The following is a 14,059-nucleotide window of genomic DNA, read 5'->3' as shown; positions in this document are numbered from 1 at the left end:
TTTATTTTTCATAATTTAAGTGTTTATTTTTTATGTTAGATTTTTTAAAATTTTTTAGTAGGATTAGTTTTTTTAAATTTGTAATTTAGGATTTTTAATTAGTATTTTTTTTTAATTTTATTAGAATAGTAAGGTTAGGTTAATTTATAGTTTAATGTTAGATTTATTTTATTTCACAGGTAAGTTTTTATTTATTAAAATATAGTTATACTGTAATTTTAATTTAAAGTTAGGGGGTGTTAGGTTTAGGGGTTAATAGTTTAATTTAGTGTTTTGCGATGTGGGAGGCCGGAGGTTTAGGGGTTAATAGATTTATTTAGTGGCGGCGATATTGGGGAGCGGCAGTTTAGGGGTTAATAACTTTATTATAGTGGCGGCGATACATACATACATATCTATATTTAGAAATGTATATGTATGTATCTCTATGTTAAAGTCATTTGCCTGCCTTTTTTTAACACCTGAGATCTCATATCTTTGAGCCTTTTTTGTGCAATATTATTTTTGAATAATTTTAATAGGTGTTATTATGAGTGTAACTGTACTTTATAATGTCTTTTTTATATGTTTTCTGAGACTTATTTGTTTTGTGAAACAGTTAACCAGAGCTCTGAGGTAGCTCTAACCTGACGTGCGTTAAATTGAATTGTGCTCCAGTGTTAATTTTGACGGCAAATTTCGATTTAGTCTTAGTTTTAGTCAACTTAATCTGCAGTAGATTTTAGTCGACTAAACCTCCAGTAGATTTAAGTCAACTAAAATCTAAGGGGTTTAGTTAAAGTGTAATGCATTATTTAAGCATTTCTCTATAATTTGCAAACTGATTATATACTCAAGGAGTAAACATAACACCTGTTAATATTTATGGTATTAAGGTTTAAACATGCAATACAGACACAGATTTAACCATTTTGATATGTAACATCTTTATTAAACTTCAAATTAAATAAAACCGAGTTTCATAAACAAACAGAAGTGCAACTTTAAAATATAAAAAAACAAAGCTGTAAACTGTATTGGCTGTATTGCACATATTACCCAATCTAAAAACTTTAACAGTTCTCTGTTAATAATTAAAACATGTATCAAGCAACTCAACACAACAAAAAGTTTCTGCAGCTAGCACAGGCACAGCATAACTTAAACTCATACTTGTGGGTTATGCTTATTTCTTTAGGAAGAATCAATTGATTGTTCACAGATTCGAAAAAAAATTGACAACGATATTAGCACTGCTCTAGAACTTCCAAACTCATTACTGCTGGAGTAAAGGTTGATTAACCTGTTTTTATTTATGGTATTAAGGTTTCAACATGCAATACAGATTTAACTGTTGTGGTATATAACATGTCTTTATTTATCTTAAAATTTAATAAAATTAAGTTTAGTAAATTTTACAAAAGAGCAGTAATTAGATATGGATGGATTATAGCACTTTGCATAAAATGTTTTTGTCAGCAAATTTTGATTTAGTTTACTTTTAGTCATAGTCTTTTGACTAAAATGTCATTTTGATTTAGTTTTACTCATAGTCTTTTGACTAAAATGCAATTTTAGTTTTATTCGTATTTTAGTCATCAGAATTTCTTTAGTTTTATAGTCATTTTAGTCTAGTTTTAGTCGATGAAATTAAAGGATTACTTTCTGTTATAATTTTTAAGCTAAACAACTAACATATTAAAGTTAATAAACATGAATTAAAACCTACTGACCTATATTTTCTCCAAAACGAAGTTTCATAACGTTTTAAAAGTTATAACTTTTATTCGCCCATGATGTCACGTTATCCTGCCCACTATTTTCAGCACTGCATGTTCAAAATACTTAAACCAATAACTTTGTGTTTAAAGCGCCATTTTGAAACCTAGGTATTGTAAACGGATTCGTACAGAGCAAAGGATACCCACGGAGTGGGTTTGGAAAACAATTAAATTTGCAGACAAGATTTCTGATATACGGTAGAGATATGTTAATGAAATGCTATTGATAAAAAGCGTATTTGGGGTAGTTAGTTAGTAACAGGCAAAGAAAATATTTACTTACAGTGGCCCTTTAACACTGGTGCTCAAGTGATTGCGTTTACTTGCAACTTATAATATGAGTGGAAACCCCAGCGTACGCAAACAGCCGCGATAAACCCCTTATCGCTCACGTGTAACTGTTAACACATCACTCGTAATCTGGCCCTGTGTGTAATTCTTTGCGAGAGACCAAATACATGATAAAGCACCCTGTGAAATTGATTGCGCTCCACTTGTAATCTAGGCTTATTTTGCAAATTAGTGATTTATTTCCGAATGTCTAATATATATGATTTTAATGTAATTTAAAATAACTATAATTGCAATATTTAAGACTAAAGGTACTGTGTATTTTGTATAATAATTAATCAAGTCCATTTGTTTACTTGCAACTTGCCCTCTCCTGGATTCACTCTTATCTCTCTAACAGATCCTTCTCAGTCTCTTTTGCTGGTGACTCCTCCTCTCTATTGCCCCTGTCTGTTGGAGTACCTCAAGGCTCTGTCCTGGGTCCTCTACTCTTCTCTATTTACACTTCTTCACTGGGTAAACTTGTCAACAGCTATGGCTTCAGCTATCACCTCTATGCTGATGATACCCAGATCTACCTTTCCACCCTTGCACTCTCTCCTTCTGTCAACTCTCACATCAGCGACTGCTTATCTGGCATTTCTTCCTGGATGGCCTCTCACCACCTAAAAATAAATATGTCCAAGACCGAACTACTTCTAATTCCCCCCTCTAGCTCCACTCCCGTCTCTAATTTCTCTATCACTGTTGGCGGCACCACTATCTCCCCATCACCCCAAGTCCGCTGCCTCGGAGTCACGCTTGACTCAAATCTGTCCTTCATTCCCCACATCCAACTGCTCTCTTCATCCTGCCGCAACCACCTACGCAATATCTCCAAAATTCGCCCGTTTCTGAGTGCTGAAACTACCAAACAGCTCATCCACTCCCTGGTAATTTCCCGACTTGACTACTGTAACAACTTACTAACTGGCCTCCCTCTCTCCCGCCTCTCTCCCCTCCAATCTGTCCTAAATGCATCCGCCAGACTAATCCACCTCTCTCGACACTCTGTTTCTGCTGCGCCTCTCTGTGAGTCCCTTCACTGGCTCCCCATTCACAACAGAGTTAAATTCAAAATTCTCACCCTGACCTACAAAGCCCTCACCAATGCTGCCCCACCCTACCTGTCCTCACTCATCAACAAATATACTCCTGCCCGTCCCCTAAGATCCAACAACGACCTGCTTCTTGCATCCTCTACCATCACCTCCTCTCATTCTAGACTACAGGACTTCTCTCGTGCGGCACCAACCCTCTGGAACACACTTCCTCGAGATGTCAGACTTGCCCCTAACCTCTCCTCCGTTTCCTAAAGACCTTTCTGTTCAGGGAAGCTTATCACCCGACTTATTAACAAACTAACCAACTAACTAACAGTTGCCCTCTATCTCCTCACTAATATCATTCTCACCTCTGCAGTCCCCACCTCCTGTTTCCAATCCTCCTACCCATCTAGATTGTAAGTTTCCACGGGAACAGGGCCCTCAACTCCCCCTGTATTTGTCTGTAAAATTTTGTGTCTTATCGTATTGTTTCTCCACTGTACTGTTATCCTTGTACCCATGGGCAGCGCTGCGGAATCTGTTGGCGCTTTATAAATAAAGAATAATAATAAAAAAGAATAATAATTTGTAAAAAAATATGTATTTTCGAAACATATTTTATTTTGTACAGTAATTTTCTATCAATAACATGTTTTATTGTACTTTTACCAGTTAATAACATCATACCATTAAGATTACGGTTTGTAAAAAGTAATATATCCTTCCTATTATCCTGTTTTCATATCTGGGAACTTTCCAATTAAGCTCACACTGAGATCTTTGAAAATATTAAATTAAATTTTTCTTGCACCAGTTGGTGTATTTGAAAGGATTTTGAGTAATTTAGTTATTTTGCCATAATATCTGTGGTACAATGTTCAGAATTTTTCAAGAAACTTCACCCAAGGTAATTTAACCCTTTAAGGACACAGCTTTCAGTTTGCTCAATTGTTTTATGACGGAAAAATTTCGTCATATGTCCTTAAGAGGTTAAAGGCAAAAAACAATAACAGTGGAATTTGGGATAGTTTACAAGTGGCATGCTAATAAGAGCACGTGGTGCAATATACAATATCGATGTACAGCGCTACCATTAGCGTCAAACTTGATATTACAAGTTCATGGTAAAGCGTGTTAACCAGGGAAGGGCCATCTTCACTCAAGCGCAACCTATACTTTCAATGAATATTGCAACCACTCTAACTTATTATTACAAGTTGAAAGTTATAATTGGTGCCTGAGAATATTTAGTGTAACTTCAGACCTGAAGTAAATTGTTAAAAAAACATGTTTATAAAACATGTAAAACACATTAAAATAAAGTATTTGACACATTTATACACTTTGTAATAAAAATTTATCATAGTATTAAAAATGTTTTAAAAGGGTTAAGGAATATTATATGGCAAAGTGTTTGACTGGGAATAACTCATATATATATATATATATATATATATATATATATATATATATATATATATATATATATATATATATATATATATATATATATATATATATATGTCTAAATATGTACATGTGTAAAATATATTTGTGTATATATCTGTATGTGTGTGTGTATGTGTTGATATGTGTAAATATGTATGTGCACTTAAATACATATATACATATATAAATACATAAATGCACAAGTATACACTTATACCGATCTTGTGCATCTTCAAAGGGGTGCCAATCGAACAGGGTTGTTTTCTGCAATTTGGTGAGGCACCTGGGCATACCATGGGTTTGGGGGTCCCTATCAGGTTGGGAGTAAGGGAAACATTTTGTTTGTATGGGGACATTGGGACCCTTTGACAATGGATACTAGAGGCAGGAAAACCAAGGCGGGAGATAGCTATCATGGCCAGACTTCCTGGCACCAGGGGAGGGTCCCTGTGTATATAAATACTGTACTGTGTTCTCAATAAAGCATTCCTCTTTTAGTCTTGACTGATACTTGGGGGGAAAGCTATAATCATTTTGGGATTCTTCAATCACTTTTGGGGAGTTTGCAGTAATTAAGGAAGCCCTTGCTAATGGAGACACTGAGTGCCGTAGCTCCATTACATTTGGTGGCAGTGGGTGTGATCTTGCTTTCTTAACTGAGGAAACTCCCAAACCACCACAGGGACACACAAAGTGGTATTCGGCCTTCGCCTGTTCATGTCTGGTTGATGGAACAGCGCTAGACATCTTTAAAGAAAAGCACCATCAAAGTCTTGCTGGAATTCAGATGACAAGTTGCCAGCAACAAGCCTAAAGCTACTTTGATTGCAGAGCTCAGGGAGAGAGATCAGGCCAGTAAACACTCATCAGAGAGTGGCAGCTCCATAACCTTTGGGGAGAGTAACTTTGCCAGGGAGGTCAGAGACTGCCTGCCCATATATGGACCCAACCCCATTTTGGATCTGATACGGCATGTTTACACAGAAGTCTCTTTAGAAAGAGAAAAAGGAGCTAGCCCATCAGATACTGCTAGCAGAGCTTCAATTACTGCAAGTGGGAGCAAGCCCCCCCCCCAAAAAAAAATAATGTCCAGGAGCAGAAGAAACTTCCTTTAAAGGCCTTCCACACGTTTGGGCCCAAGGAAGAGGATATTGATGGGTTTTTACAAGACTTTAAGAGGCAGGGAGCTGGAGGGAACATCTACCTCCTCCCTACTGCATGGGTGCATTTGGATTGGGGAGCCAGAGCCTGCGTCTTGGAAGTAGGAGTTATGCAGGACCTCCTGGCTGAGGTCCTCCTGGGAAACAACTTGGGGCAACTCACGTCTACCTTTTCAGCAGCCCACTTGAGGAAGCTTACCCCGTCACCACCAGTAGCAAAACACGGAGGGTGGCAGTTTAGTCATCAGTCGAGACCCAGGTAAGCCCGGCCCACCAGGCCCCTTCCATGACATTGACACCCTTGCCTTCAGATACCCAGACCGATTTTGAGCGGGAAGTTAGAGAGGACCCAACCTTAGCAGCTTATTGGGAAAAAGCCTACACAGACCCTCAAGGTCTTGAGGAGAGCAGTATAAGTGGGTTCAAGGGTGGCTATACAAGGTGACTGATAGGGTGGTAACGGACTGGCACAGGTTCTACAGAGGGAACTAGTGCTGCCTCTGAAATACTGTCCAGAACAGCTCCGTATAGGACATGACATCCCTATGGCCAGCCATCTCGGTATCTAACGTACTCTGCATCGGCTCACCCAGAACTTCTTCTGGCCAGGCCTCACTTATGATGTACGGCAGTTTTTCCGCAACTGTGATACCTGCCAGTGGATGGGTTAGAGGGCCAATCACCCAAAGGCTGCCCTTAGAATGATGCCTATTGTAGATTAACCCTTTAGCCGAGTTGCAGTATATTTAGTAAGTCCCTTAGTTAGTCCCTCTGGGAAGAAAAACATTCTTTCCATAGTGGACTACGTGCCCCATTACCCAGAAGCTGTTGCCTTGTCCAAAATCCAGGCAGAGATTTTAGCTGAAGCCATGTTTGAGATATTTTCCCGGGTAGGGTTTCCCCAAGAGATAGTGTCAGATCAGGGAACCCAGTTTACAGCTGACATTACCCAGCAACTCTGGAAGATGTGTGGGATAAACCCCTATTCAGCTCCCCATACCATCCCCAGACAAGCGAGCTATGCAAGCAGTTCAATGGGACACTGAAGCAGATACTTTGGCCTTCAGGACACCTCAAACTTTGCACCATATGTTCTGGAACTCCAGGAATACCTAGAATTCTTGACCGGCAATTTCAGGGAAAATCTGCTTGCGAGCCAGGGGCGCCAGAGGTATGGGTGTGTGTGGAATGCCTGGGATCGTACCTGCCAGGTTGGCCAGAAGGTGTTGGTACTGAAACTGATCCACCAGAATATGCTGCAAGCTGCCTGGCAGGGACCCTACAGAGTGGAAGAGCAGATATGCTACACAACCTACATTGTGGCCAGGTGCTCAGATGAGAGGGCCACCGTACCTTCCAGTGTCAACATGATGAAGGCCTACCTATAGAGGGAAGAGGCTGTAGCGGTGGTATGTGCCCCAGTGACGGAGCCTGACCTGCTAGTGGATGAAAGTGAGAAGGGGGTGATGGAAAGCATAAAGCTAGGCAAGGACTTAGGCCCCAGGTGGGTCAGATATTAGGGATATGGAGGGAGATGTTCTCTGCCATGCCTTGGGTACACCTCTCTTATAGAGCATAGGGTAGATACTCTAGGACAGACCTTCTTCCAGAAATCCGCCTGCCAGATTCCCAAAGTGGTCTGCGAAGATATACGGGTTATTGAACCCTCCACCAACCCCTAGGCCTCCCTCATTATGCTCGTCCCTAAGAAGGATGGAGGTATCCGGTTCTGAGTAGATTACAGGAGACTGAATGACCGGACAGTGACAGGCGCCTACCCCATGCCCCTAGTAGATGAGTTACTTCACCGGATAGCTAAGGGGAACTACCTGACTAGATTGACCTCTGAAAGTGGTACTGGCAGAATCCGCTTGTGCCGGAGGCCATCCTCAAGTCAGCATTTATAACCCTGTTCGACCTATACCAGTCTAATGTAATTCCGTTTGGGATGAAGAATGCTCCGGCCATGTTTTAGAAGTTTATCGATCACCTCTTAGATGGTCTCCAAGCATATGCTTGTGCATACTTGGATGACATTAAGGTTTATAGCGTGACCTGGGAGGACCACCTGAAGCACTTGGGGGATGTTCTAGACTGTATTAGAGCCAGACACTAAGATCAGACAAATGCCATATAGGTATGGCAGAGGTCCAGTACCTTGGACACTGGGTGGGTTGTGGGAGACAGAGACCAGAGCCGGCCATGGTCGAAGCAGTAGCTAACTGGCCCACTCCTCAAACTAAGATGCAGGTCCCTGCTTCCTAGGGGTGGAAGAATACTACCATAGGTTTGTCCCCAACTATAGCATTACACTGACCTGACAAAAAAGCACTTGCCCCCCCCCCCCCCAAGTCTTATGGTCTCCCAGCAACTCACGACTGCCCTGAATAATGCTCCAGTGCTGTCTGTTCCTCACCACTCAAAATGTTTCATTGTCTCAACAGATGCCTTCATGTTTGGACTGGGAGCCGTACTGAGCAAAGTTGGGGAAGACAGAGGAGAACACCCGGTAGCATACATCAGCTTCAAACTCTTGCCCTGGGAAGTTAGCTATGCCGCAATGGAGAAACATATGTTTGGCCCTTGTATTGGCCCTAAAAAAACTGCAGCCCTATTTGTATGGTTGCTTGTTTACCATTCTAACTGACCATAACCCTTTGATCTGGCTCAATCAAGTGGCCAGCGATAATACCAGACTCGGTGGAGCTTAGCCTTACAACACTACAACTTTACCATACAGTACCGCTCCATTCAGCAGAACAGCAATGCCAACAGACTGTCTCTGCAGACGGAGTTGGAAAACTATGCAAGGATCCTTTACTAGACAGCTCCAAGCTGACCCGACCTTGAATCTAGCTGGGTCTACTGTTGATCAAGGGGGGAACCCTGTCACAAGAGATGCAGTAAACTATCGCAGCCGGCTGCTGGAAGACTGGTAAAACCCCGGTGGCCTACTCCTGGAACTGAGAACCAGATCAGAAGTGAACCGCGGTTCGGCACATTTTTAAAGGGGTGCCGATTGAACAGGTTTTAAGGGAACAGGTTGCTCTTTTGATATGTTGTCAGCAATTTTGTGAGGCACCCGGGCATACCATGGGTTTGGGGGTCCCTATCTGGAGGGGAGGAAGGTGAACATCTGTTTGTATGGGGGCATTGGGACTCTTGGACAATAGACACTAGAGGCGGGAAAACTAAGGTGGGAGATTGCTATCAGGGCCAGACTTCCTGGCACCAGCAAAGGAGGGCCCCTGTGTGTGTATAAATACTGTACTGTATTCTCAATAAAGCATTTCTCTCTTACCTAACGTAAAATCTTGACCGATGTTTGGGGGAAAGCTATAATAACTTTGGGAAGCTTTAATCACTTTTTGGAAGCTTGTTAGTTTGCAAGCAAAAACAGCTCACATTCGACTCATTATACAAGTGGAACCAAAAATCTTACTTCTAGCGCAGTTAACGCTCGAGCAGGAGCATTAATTAGCGCTCCACTTGTAATCTGGCCCTTAACCAGCCTAAAGTTGTAGTGACATCTATGAAGAATTAGACCCTGAACACAGCCTGCAGTAAAATACTGTGCTACCAATATTGCCTCTCAAAAGGGTTCTAGATTAGGTAATACAATGCTTTATTTGGAATTATTACAGTTATGTAGAGCCGGGGATTATTTCTGCATGATTAGATCTAATTCAAACTTAAATTGTTGGCTTTCAGTACTTGAAATGTCTTCATAATTGTAAACATTGTAATGTTTTTTATTTGAAAATATTTGACTTTAGTGTTTGTAGTATTTTCCATTGGATTTACATATCAGGTCGTGCTTCACAGCTTTTTTAAATTAATTTTTGGAAGTTGTGAAAAGTCAATTTATTGGATCAATAGCTACACTGAAGATGTTAAAGGAGCCTGTTTACGGGCAAACTTACATGTAAAATCTCAAAGCACTCAAGATGCTGTACATTTATGTTCAAATGGAATGATGGATGTTCATTTTTGGTTACCAAATATTGGCAATGATCCAGAAACATTGCTCTGCTTTTGAGTGACTAATTTTTTGGTTGCTTAAAAATACAAAAATAAATGGTTTAAATGCTGCATTAGTAGGAAGGTAAAATAGTATATTTGTTTAAAACAAAATGCATACTAGTGATTTTTTTTGTATACTGTAGGTGGAGAACGCATTTGGAAACAAGTACAAGAACCTATCAGGCACATAATCAAAAAGCTTATGTTATTCATAAACTTTATGTGGTGTGGTTTATAGAAAAAAATATAAAAATTATAGCTATGCACAAAGGCTCTAAATTATGACATACATTGAGTAATATTTTAAATGTTTTATATTTGATTTTCTGAATAATTAATCTCTAAAAGTAAATAGATACTGCTTAAAGAAATATGAAAATCCATGTAATCTTTTTATGAGTCAGGTAGAGCAGGTCAAGGGCGTAATTACAGTAGATTCCACTGCTACAAAGCCTCTGTTGCTCAAGCAGACTCTGATTTCAGAGCAGCTTGTTTATGTGGCGCCAGGGGCGCCAGAGGTATGGGTGTGTGTGGAATGCCTGGGATCGTACCTGCCAGGTTGGCCAGAAGGTGCTGGTACTGAAACTGATCCACCAGAATATGCTGCAAGCTGCCTGGCAGGGACCCTACAGAGTGGAAGAGCAGATATGCTACACAACCTACATTGTGGCCAGGTGCTCAGATGAGAGGGCCACCGTACCTTCCAGTGTCAACATGATGAAGGCCTACCTATAGAGGGAAGAGGCTGTAGCGGTGGTATGTGCCCCAGTGACGGAGCCTGACCTGCTAGTGGATGAAAGTGAGAAGGGGGGTGATGGAAAGCATAAAGCTAGGCAAGGACTTAGGCCCCAGGTGGGTCAGATATTAGGGATATGGAGGGAGATGTTCTCTGCCATGCCTTGGGTACACCTCTCTTATAGAGCATAGGGTAGATACTCTAGGACAGACCTTCTTCCAGAAATCCGCCTGCCAGATTCCCAAAGTGGTCTGCGAAGATATACGGGTTATTGAACCCTCCACCAACCCCTAGGCCTCCCTCATTATGCTCGTCCCTAAGAAGGATGGAGGTATCCGGTTCTGAGTAGATTACAGGAGACTGAATGACCGGACAGTGACAGGCGCCTACCCCATGCCCCTAGTAGATGAGTTACTTCACCGGATAGCTAAGGGGAACTACCTGACTAGATTGACCTCTGAAAGTGGTACTGGCAGAATCCGCTTGTGCCGGAGGCCATCCTCAAGTCAGCATTTATAACCCTGTTCGACCTATACCAGTCTAATGTAATTCCGTTTGGGATGAAGAATGCTCCGGCCATGTTTTAGAAGTTTATCGATCACCTCTTAGATGGTCTCCAAGCATATGCTTGTGCATACTTGGATGACATTAAGGTTTATAGCGTGACCTGGGAGGACCACCTGAAGCACTTGGGGGATGTTCTAGACTGTATTAGAGCCAGACACTAAGATCAGACAAATGCCATATAGGTATGGCAGAGGTCCAGTACCTTGGACACTGGGTGGGTTGTGGGAGACAGAGACCAGAGCCGGCCAAGGTCGAAGCAGTAGCTAACTGGCCCACTCCTCAAACTAAGATGCAGGTCCTTGCTTCCTAGGGGTGGAAGAATACTACCATAGGTTTGTCCCCAACTATAGCATTACACTGACCTGACAAAAAAGCACTTGCCCCCCCCAAGTCTTATGGTCTCCCAGCAACTCACGACTGCCCTGAATAATGCTCCAGTGCTGGCTGTTCCTCACCACTCAAAATGTTTCATTGTCTCAACAGATGCCTTCATGTTTGGACTGGGAGCCGTACTGAGCAAAGTTGGGGAAGACAGAGGAGAACACCCGGTAGCATACATCAGCTTCAAACTCTTGCCCTGGGAAGTTAGCTATGCCGCAATGGAGAAACATATGTTTGGCCCTTGTATTGGCCCTAAAAAAACTGCAGCCCTATTTGTATGGTTGCTTGTTTACCATTCTAACTGACCATAACCCTTTGATCTGGCTCAATCAAGTGGCCAGCGATAATACCAGACTCGGTGGAGCTTAGCCTTACAACACTACAACTTTACCATACAGTACCGCCCCATTCAGCAGAACAGCAATGCCAACAGACTGTCTCTGCAGACGGAGTTGGAAAACTATGCAAGGATCCTTTACTAGACAGCTCCAAGCTGACCCGTCCTTGAATTTAGCTGGGTCTACTGTTGATCAAGGGGGGAACCCTGTCACAAGAGATGCAGTAAACTATCGCAGCCGGCTGCTGGAAGACTGGTAAAACCCCGGTGGCCTACTCCTGGAACTGAGAACCAGATCAGAAGTGAACCGCGGTTCGGCACATTTTTAAAGGGGTGCCGATTGAACAGGTTTTAAGGGAACAGGTTGCTCTTTTGATATGTTGTCAGCAATTTTGTGAGGCACCCGGGCATACCATGGGTTTGGGGGTCCCTATCTGGAGGGGAGGAAGGTGAACATCTGTTTGTATGGGGGCATTGGGACTCTTGGACAATAGACACTAGAGGCGGGAAAACTAAGGTGGGAGATTGCTATCAGGGCCAGACTTCCTGGCACCAGCAAAGGAGGGCCCCTGTGTGTGTATAAATACTGTACTGTATTCTCAATAAAGCATTTCTCTCTTACCTAACGTAAAATCTTGACCGATGTTTGGGGGAAAGCTATAATAACTTTGGGAAGCTTTAATCACTTTTTGGAAGCTTGTTAGTTTGCAAGCAAAAACAGCTCACATTCGACTCATTATACAAGTGGAACCAAAAATCTTACTTCTAGCGCAGTTAACGCTCGAGCAGGAGCATTAATTAGCGCTCCACTTGTAATCTGGCCCTTAACCAGCCTAAAGTTGTAGTGACATCTATGAAGAATTAGACCCTGAACACAGCCTGCAGTAAAATACTGTGCTACCAATATTGCCTCTCAAAAGGGTTCTAGATTAGGTAATACAATGCTTTATTTGGAATTATTACAGTTATGTAGAGCCGGGGATTATTTCTGCATGATTAGATCTAATTCAAACTTAAATTGTTGGCTTTCAGTACTTGAAATGTCTTCATAATTGTAAACATTGTAATGTTTTTTATTTGAAAATATTTGACTTTAGTGTTTGTAGTATTTTCCATTGGATTTACATATCAGGTCGTGCTTCACAGCTTTTTAAATTAATTTTTGGAAGTTGTGAAAAGTCAATTTATTGGATCAATAGCTACACTGAAGATGTTAAAGGAGCCTGTTTACGGGCAAACTTACATGTAAAATCTCAAAGCACTCAAGATGCTGTACATTTATGTTCAAATGGAATGATGGATGTTCATTTTTGGTTACCAAATATTGGCAATGATCCAGAAACATTGCTCTGCTTTTGAGTGACTAATTTTTTGGTTGCTTAAAAATACAAAAATAAATGGTTTAAATGCTGCATTAGTAGGAAGGTAAAATAGTATATTTGTTTAAAACAAAATGCATACTAGTGATTTTTTTTGTATACTGTAGGTGGAGAACGCATTTGGAAACAAGTACAAGAACCTATCAGGCACATAATCAAAAAGCTTATGTTATTCATAAACTTTATGTGGTGTGGTTTATAGAAAAAAATATAAAAATTATAGCTATGCACAAAGGCTCTAAATTATGACATACATTGAGTAATATTTTAAATGTTTTATATTTGATTTTCTGAATAATTAATCTCTAAAAGTAAATAGATACTGCTTAAAGAAATATGAAAATCCATGTAATCTTTTTATGAGTCAGGTAGAGCAGGTCAAGGGCGTAATTACAGTAGATTCCACTGCTACAAAGCCTCTGTTGCTCAAGCAGACTCTGATTTCAGAGCAGCTTGTTTATGTGGCGCCAGGGGCGCCAGAGGTATGGGTGTGTGTGGAATGCCTGGGATCGTACCTGCCAGGTTGGCCAGAAGGTGCTGGTACTGAAACTGATCCACCAGAATATGCTGCAAGCTGCCTGGCAGGGACCCTACAGAGTGGAAGAGCAGATATGCTACACAACCTACATTGTGGCCAGGTGCTCAGATGAGAGGGCCACCGTACCTTCCAGTGTCAACATGATGAAGGCCTACCTATAGAGGGAAGAGGCTGTAGCGGTGGTATGTGCCCCAGTGACGGAGCCTGACCTGCTAGTGGATGAAAGTGAGAAGGGGGTGATGGAAAGCATAAAGCTAGGCAAGGACTTAGGCCCCAGGTGGGTCAGATATTAGGGATATGGAGGGAGATGTTCTCTGCCATGCCTTGGGTACACCTCTCTTATAGAGCATAGG

Source organism: Bombina bombina, chromosome 4, assembly GCF_027579735.1.
Source record: "Bombina bombina isolate aBomBom1 chromosome 4, aBomBom1.pri, whole genome shotgun sequence".
Taxonomy (NCBI): Eukaryota; Metazoa; Chordata; class Amphibia; order Anura; family Bombinatoridae; genus Bombina; species Bombina bombina.
This window is presented reverse-complemented; position numbering follows the sequence as displayed.